Source organism: Gossypium arboreum, chromosome 1, assembly GCF_025698485.1.
Source record: "Gossypium arboreum isolate Shixiya-1 chromosome 1, ASM2569848v2, whole genome shotgun sequence".
In the NCBI taxonomy this organism is placed as follows: domain Eukaryota; kingdom Viridiplantae; phylum Streptophyta; class Magnoliopsida; order Malvales; family Malvaceae; genus Gossypium; species Gossypium arboreum.
Window position 1 is genome coordinate 111,954,588 of NC_069070.1, and position 8,423 is coordinate 111,963,010.

General features: G+C 33.1%; 1 pseudogene; it reads right to left on the reverse strand.

Moving 5' to 3' along the window:
- Positions 1-5,659: 5,659 nt before the first annotated feature.
- Positions 5,660-8,138, reverse strand: LOC108481896 ((+)-delta-cadinene synthase isozyme A-like; annotated as a pseudogene).
- Between the last annotated feature and the right edge of the window lie 285 nt (positions 8,139-8,423).

Sequence of the window (8,423 nt, forward strand, 5' to 3'; positions counted from 1 at the left end):
AAAGCATAAACAAAATGAAAGAAAATCTATCATCATCATCTTCCTTAGTGCCATTGACCACCGAAATTGGAAATTGAAGAACATCATAGCTTAGTTTAACATTCGGCCAATCACATACCATTGCATGTAAGTGATTTTCTTATCGTAAATTTTACGTTTTTGAAATTATTGCAGCTTAATTTAGCTAATCAACGACTATTTTATAAATTTGTTAAAGATTTTGGAAATTTCCATTGATGAATGCAAGGTGTTTTTGTGATTAAATGATGAAATTGTAATCTTGGTTGTTGATTAAGACTAATTTATAAAGTGATTTTAGTTAGTTTTAAGTTAAAGGATTAATTTGATAAAATATTAAAATTGACATGAAATTCTTGTGAATTTTGATTAATTATGGGCTGTGTTAGTTTAAAAGAAAATTCGTTTAGCATGAAAGTGGGTGAAATTGTGATAAATTGAAAGTTTTGGGTTTAGGGATTAAATTGTGAGAAATGTAAAAATTTAGGAAAAATTTATAAAAAGATAAAAACTAAATGAGTTGATAATGTTTTTGAAATTGATAAATTGAATTTAATCATTATATAGATCAAGAGTTGAATCGTAAGGAAGATAATCGAGAAAAAGGGAAAATCATGATTAGTTCCTATGAGTCAACTAAAAGCATAATCTAGGTAAGTCCGTAGTATAATTATATATATGTGTACTTATTTATAGCTTGTATTAATATGTGTTAGTTTAATTGTACTTAATGTGGAATTTTGATATTAAGTTGTAAATTTTTAAATACAACAATTAAGTACAAGTGAGAAATGAATATTCAATAGTTGGTGAATAATATGGTTACGTGACATTGAAATGAATGTAATGGGTTTACAGCATGTGTACAAATATTATGGAAGTGCCTCTGATTTGGTAATGTGAGGAATTAAATTAAAATGCTTGGTTGAACGTAGTAGACGATTAGGTGCCTCTGTTAGTATTTCGATGCTCTCTGGTGTGATTTAGAAAAAATTCGAGTATTTGAGTCAAGTTGTTATAGTTCAACGAGCCATGAAAATATATGTTTATGGTTAAATTATTCATTGAATTGGACTTATGTTTATTGAGATGTTTATATATATATATATATATGAAAGAATGAATTGCTTTGGTTTGAGCCATTGTGAATTATGAATTTTAATTGAATGTTTTGGTACTAATGATATGTGATTTTGGAAACGGTTATTAGGGTTTTAACAATTTAAGTTCATTTAGTAATCAATTATAAGGAAGGCTGGTATCTTCATTTCACAACAGAAGTATGCCCTAGATGTTCTAAGGAAATTTAGGCTGGAATTTTGCAAAAGAGTTGACTCACCAATGCCTTTAAACTTGAAGTTGTCAAAGAAAGATGGTGAGAAACTTTGTGATCCTTCAATTTACAGAAGCATAGTTGGAAGCTTACTTTATTTGACAGCAACATTGTTATCGAGGTTTATGAGTTCACCTTCTGATGTTCATTTGGGAGTTGCCAAGAGGGTTCTTAGGTATGTGAAGGGCACAACAAGTGAAAAGTTGAATTATTTAAAGGTAGGTAGTGTGAAGTTGACTGTTGGGTAGGGAGTTTGAATGACATGAGGAGTACATCCGGGTATGTTTCTAATCTTGGATCAGGTGCAATCTATTGGTGTTCCAAGAAGTATCAAGTTGTGGCTCAATCAACTGTAGAAGCAGAATATATTGTTGCTGTTGTTACTGCTATTGTAAACCAAGCAATTTGGTTGAGAAATTTGCTTTATGATCTTAGTTTTGAGTAAGAAAGTGCCACTGTTCATTTGCGTGAGAATGAGTCAGCTATTGCCATTGCTGAAAATCCAATTCAGCATGGCAGAATAAAGCACATCAATGTGAAGTTTCATGCTATTCATGAGGTTAAGAAAAATTTGCTAATCAAGACGGAATTTTATTATTCTGAGATGCAGGTTGCTGATTTGATGACAAAGTCTCTTTTAAGGAATAGAATTTCTTTTCTCAAACGTGAGCTTGGTATGTCCAATATCAACCTCAAGGTGGAGTGTTGATATATTTTGAGGTTGATATTGGAAATCAAATATATGTTTTGTGTGTCAGTTGCTTTAGGCTTGCAGTAGTAACTATTAGTTGTTTTAAGTTCAGTTTTTCTGTTGTAAGTTTTCTTTTAATTTATGTTTTACGTTTTTTTTTTACTCTTGTGTTAAGCAACGGTAAAACTTTTTTTTTTTTTTTTTTAATAAAAAGGTTGTGTGTGTGAAAAGCTAAATAGATAGCCTTCTCCATTCTTCTGAAAAATTTTGTTTTCCTTCTCTTTTTGTAACAAAAACTGCACCAACAGTTGTAACCCATGCGCTATAGCATAGCTCAAGTGGTATTATCTTATGGATAGATATTTTATATGCTAATAGGGAATGAATTTCAACACTACTATATGCCAAGTCTTGGTAAAATGAAAGAAACCGAAAATTGATTCAAACAATAGTGTGCGCACGGTTTTTGTCAATTCAATTAAAAAAAACCACCATTACTTATCAACCTAAATTATATTTTTTACTTATTTATAGTTACTTTTTGTTTTTTTTGATATAAAGATAAATATTTTTACATTGAAAATAATGAAATAACTTAAAATATTATATATGTTTAAAAATTACTATGTAAGAGTCATTTTAAAAGAAATTAACGTTATTGATTTTTTTTTTGTTTTTTTATGAAAATGACTTTGAAACTTTATTAAAACATCTAAAGCCTTGAAATAAAGTCTATTTTGTTAAAATAAAGTACAAAACTCAAAATCAAAATCAAAATCAGTAATGAAAATTGAGAACTAAACTAAAATAAATAATTATAGATGATTCAAAAAATTTTAAAAACTTGAACAAACCGAATTCAGCCCTATCACTTGAAGTTCTTGAGTTTGTACATTTCTAGACACTACTTGTGACTCTAAGCATTGTCATGTGAACCCTTAAGCTCTTAGAACCATCGTGTGATCCATTAACAAAAGGGTCTAATGCCCTCTTTAAGGATAGAGACAAAATCTCCATATTAAATTAGAGCACAAATACCTTAAAAATACAATATCAAACTTGTTGAGAATAACCTCAACGAATTTCAATGTATTTGTTTTTGTAAGATTCGATTTTTCACATATATGCATCATCAAATTAGTTACTAATGTCTTAATTGTCAACAATAGTTGAACTTTTAGCAATTTTACTTATTGTAATATGGCTGTTTAGTTTTTGAAATGGATTGAAAGCTTTTTAATCACAGGATATGGACGGTAGAAGTGAGTTAGAACATGAAGAAGTGAAGCAAGAAGTGGGGAGAATGTTGGTCACAAGTATGGATAAACCATCCCTAAAGTTGCACTTAATTGATGTAGTCCAACACTTAGGCGTGGCTTACCATTTTGAGAAGAGATGGAAGATATTTTACAAAATATATATAAAGTTGGTTGCATTGATAACGAGAGTGATGATCTTTACAATACAGCAGTTCGATTTCGATTACTAAGAGAGCGTTCAATGCATAGATAGGTTTGTACCTTGTAAGATGATTTTATTGCTACTTCTAACCGAATATTCACCGGAAGCTTCACCCCTCCAGGCCAGCGTGTCATTATGAGGAAACTGAGCAAGTAGGATGTACAAGATCCTGGTAGCTTCGTCTGCTGCGAAAGTTCTGGTAATTAGCTGCACATTCCATTTTCTTTGCTGCTAATCTATTAAGTTAGAAACATAATTTGTAGGAGTTTATTTTGGTTCCATGCATCATTCCAGAAATTTATTTTGGTTCTCAGTCCTCCTCGCCAGCACAACCCGTTTGGAGGAGTTTTTTGGCAGCCCATACACTCTTCCAAGTATACGAAGGGTGAGTACCTAATCTTGAATTTAGAAAATCCAAGTTCGGGTAATATTTAGCCTCTAAAAATCTCGTCAATAATGAATTCATACTGCATAACAAACGCCACCCCTATTTTTTTTTTTTTGAAAGAAGCGCAATATTAAATTTTGCAAGACACTTGAACCCCATCCCACCATTTTCCTTAAGATTGTACAATTTTGCTCACTCGCACCAATGAATACTTCATTTTTTTCCCATGCTTTTTCCACCAAAACCTACTAACAATACGCTCAAGTTCCAAACAAAGAGATAACGGTAATAGAAAACAGGACATTGAATAAGTTGGTATTAATTGCAAAACACTTTCAATAAAAACTTCTTTCCCTCATTGGGAAAGTGGTCTAATACACCAACTATTTATTCGACTATTCATGCGCTCTTTAAGCAATTGAAAAGCTTGCCTTTTTTTTCGACCCACCGTGTTAGGGTGCCCCAAGTATCTCTCCGGATCCGAAGAGTGCCTTACCTCCATAATTTCAGAGATTTGTTCCCTATCTTGATCCTGCACATTAGTGTTATAAAAAATGAGGGATTTGTCAAAGTTGATGCGTTGTCCCAAACAACTTTCGTATTCTCTCAGAATGTATTTTATAACCCAGCTCCTCTCCCTGTAGCTTCCCTAAAGAGAACACAATCATCAACAAAAAGTAAATGGGAGACCTCTACGGAAAACCTTTGCTCCTGTTAATAATCCATCTTTGTTCGCCAAAGTCACTAGAGAGGATAGATCTTCACTGCAAACCAGGAAAAGCTAAGGGCTAATGGGTCTCCTTGTTGAAGGCCTCTAGTTGGTTTTATAATCCCCCCCACTTCACCATTAAGAACAATGGAATATGACGCTGAACTGATGCAGTGCATAATAAGATCCACCCACATCATTGAGAAGTCCATTTTTTTGCATCATCTATCTCAAAAAACCCCATTCCACTCTGTCATACACCTTACTCATTTCGAGTTTTAGGGGAAAAAAATCTTTTTCTTCCCATTCTCTTCTGCTTGAAAGTGTTCAAAATTTCATAAGCTAATAGAACATTATCTGTGATCAAACGCCCTGGAACGAAAACAATCTGTGCTTCATCTATGCATTCGTTCAACACTTTCTGAAATCGATTTACCACTGTCTTCGAAATGATTTTATAAAACACTAAACATAAGCTTATGGGTTGAAAATATTTCAAATTATGGAGATTTGCCACTTGTGGAAGGAGGACAACATGAGTATGATTTATATCTTCCAGTGAGGCCCCTGTATCCAGGACTCAAATAATTATGAGCTCATATTGACACCAACAAACTTTCGAGTTTAAATTTGTTTTGTCAACTCTAGTATTGCTTCATGGTTTGGTATTATTTTGCGTAAGGATTTGGTTCCTTAAAAGGGATTCATTTTCTGTAAGCAGATTTACTAAATCTTTGTAACCTTACTAGATGTTTTGGTAATCAACGGTATTATGTAAACAAAAATAATTAGATGTTTAAACCATTTAAGATTTTATTGCTCATATTATCTTCAATTCCGCATTCGTCTTATTACGTCCAATTTTAAAATTAGATACTTTTTAGTTTTTATTTAATTTGATCACTTCTTTTTTATTTTCAAGAAAAGATTGTATATACACATTCCTTGGGCATTTCATCTTTGCTACTTTCCATCTTGATATTAGGCTTAGAGTTGCGTGAAAACCAAAATAAGATTTAATTACAATAATGGAAAAGTAGAAAGATAGTTAAGATAAAAAGACGGAAAACTCTTTCTTTTCATTTCATTTTGTTACTGTTTTTTTTTTTAAAATATAATAAATTTTATCTTAATAAAAGGACTAATCGATTTTAACAACCTTTCACATAAAATAAATGAAGAAAACAAATAAGTCAATAATGAAGTGATCCCGCATTAGGTGTATAGTTTCAAAGTGGGTCAGGTTCAATCAGTAATGAAGTGATCCCACCTTTCGTAGCTTTGCCAACATGTGTGTAGCCATCCCCTTCTCTATAAAGCACATCCATAACTCTTGCAAGATTGAGACTTCGATTTAAAACTAGTATTGGCATTTCTGTTAGTTTTAAGAACTCTTTATTAATTTCCTTCCACGAGCTCTCTCTATATGTTTGTTGAAATCATCGTATGCCTTTTGTGCTGTCACACCATATTGTTCCATATAGCACTCAATGGCTGAGCAATCATCTTCTCTCCTGTGTTTGAACTTGCATGTGCTCAGCAATGTCATCCATGAACCTTCAAATTATAGTGGAGGTTTTAATGATCTTAGGGTCACCGGCTGCCCAAGTAAATGTCTCTGGAGTTATAACATCTCCCATGCACACGAAAGCTGTTATAGCAAGCATGGCTTAGCCAGAGGTCGGTAATGCATTGTCCCTAAACTCCTCGAATGTTGGTTTGTAGTTTTGATGAGTCCATTTGACTTCCAAAAGATAAGCTTGAGCAAGTTGTATCATCTGTATGGCCATAAAAAACCCAACAATTGTTACTACTTATTAATCTTTTCGTGCTTATCAAATTAAACAAAATTAGGCATTAAGTTTTTGATGATCCAAGTTAAGTGCCAATAAGTGCCAATCTATGTACCGCCTTTTTCTGCATATTCGACACGATATTGTCTCCTTTGCTCGGTCATCAATTGATCCATTTCTTCATAAACATCTAATAGCGCCTTATAACTAATTTTCATGAACTCTGGGAGTTGATCCATAAATTTATTATCCCATCTAAAACACAATTTCATAGCTAATTTTAGTATTAATTCGATAACGTATGCACACTTCAGAAAATGAAAGTTAATCTACAATAGTTGAACAAGTCTAACCTTTCAATGGCATCTGTATAGGGAATGAGTTCATCATATGTGTCATCTACAATGAATGCCATGGCTATTACTTTTATCATCATCTTTCTACCAAGAGAATATTGAGGCTCAAAGTACACTCCCATTATCCAAAAATAACCTTCAACTACTCTATCTCTTGCAAATGGTAGTTTTCTTGTAAAGTCTAAATCCTTCCACCACCTACCAGAAAACAACAGAATTCATACTCGTTAGGACAATCTAATACTCATTTCATTTAGTAGAAAAGAGTGCTGAATTTTTAATTCAAGTGATTAATCCGGACAACCTTTGCTAGAGAAAAAAGATCCAAACAATTACCTGCAAATCTCACTTAGCTCTTTCCTGTGCAAAAGCTGTAACAAGTTGAAATCTATCTTTGCAAACTCCAACAATGCCTTATTGTGGGATTCAATATCCTGGTATATGGAAATGTATCGCCTAGCCTCGACCCTTGCCAAGCCTCTTCGGATCGACTGCTTTAAGGCATGAGTAATCTGTTCTGACAGAGGATAGTCTAAAGTTGCATCTGCAAGAGTTAGGTGAGTGGTGGTGAAAGAAATAGCCTCATCCAATATATCTTTCCCATGCACACGCATATAGGAAGCTTCGTAAAGTTCCAACAGTCCTTGCACATCATTCGTCAGAGATGACTTGAAATTCCTTTCCTCATCTTTGAATTTGTAGAATGCCTCTACTCAAACAGTATCCAGAGTTATCATCAAACACATTATTGGAATATGAAATAAATATTAAGAAATTCTAAAGTTGAAGATTTAATTACCACATGAAACATCAAAGCCGTGCTCTCTAAGTAATCGGAATCGAAGAGTAGTATGGAGATCATTGTCAGCTTCATTGTTGTCATGGTATATAGCTTCTAATGCATCTTCAATCTCTTTTTCAAAGTGGTAATTCACACCCAATCTTTGGACTGCATCGATTAGGGGCAACTTTCGGATTGAAGTATCCATGGGCGCCACAAGCATCCTCCTCACTTCTTCTTTTAATTCTTCATAATGTAATTGAGTTGTAATATCAATATCCTGCTCCAAGATGAAAATATCTTCGTATTAAACACAATTCATATTCATATATACACAAATTACGTATGTATGTATGTATGTATGTATGTATGTATGTATGTATGTATATATGTATGTATGTATGTATGTAGACCTTATCAGGACAATTGAGGAAGACATCTCCCCAAGTGCCAGGATGAAAATCGGCCTTGGGACGATTTTCCATGTTGCAGGAAATGGGTGAAGCAAGGATTTGAGGAACTTGTGAAGCCATTTCTCTAGCTTGTTGGAACTTAATATTGTTCAATTGCTAATTAATTTTCTCTTCTTAAATGAAATTAGCACAGATATATGTGAGGCTAAGTCAGCAATTGTTGCACCAATTTATACATACCAGATTACTCATTCAAGTCAAAGAAAGGCAACTCCAAACTTAGGAAAGGAAATTATAATAATTAACAAAAAGAGCATCTGACGTTAGGAATGCAAATGAAAAAGAAAAGCCCCCCTTTCTTACTTTTGTTGGTTTCTATTTCGACCTTGGTATTAGTTTTGGGTGAACTTTAAGATCAATTCGGTTGTTAAAATTATAATATTATTTCAAAGCTAGGTTGATGTTAAATTCAAGGTTTTT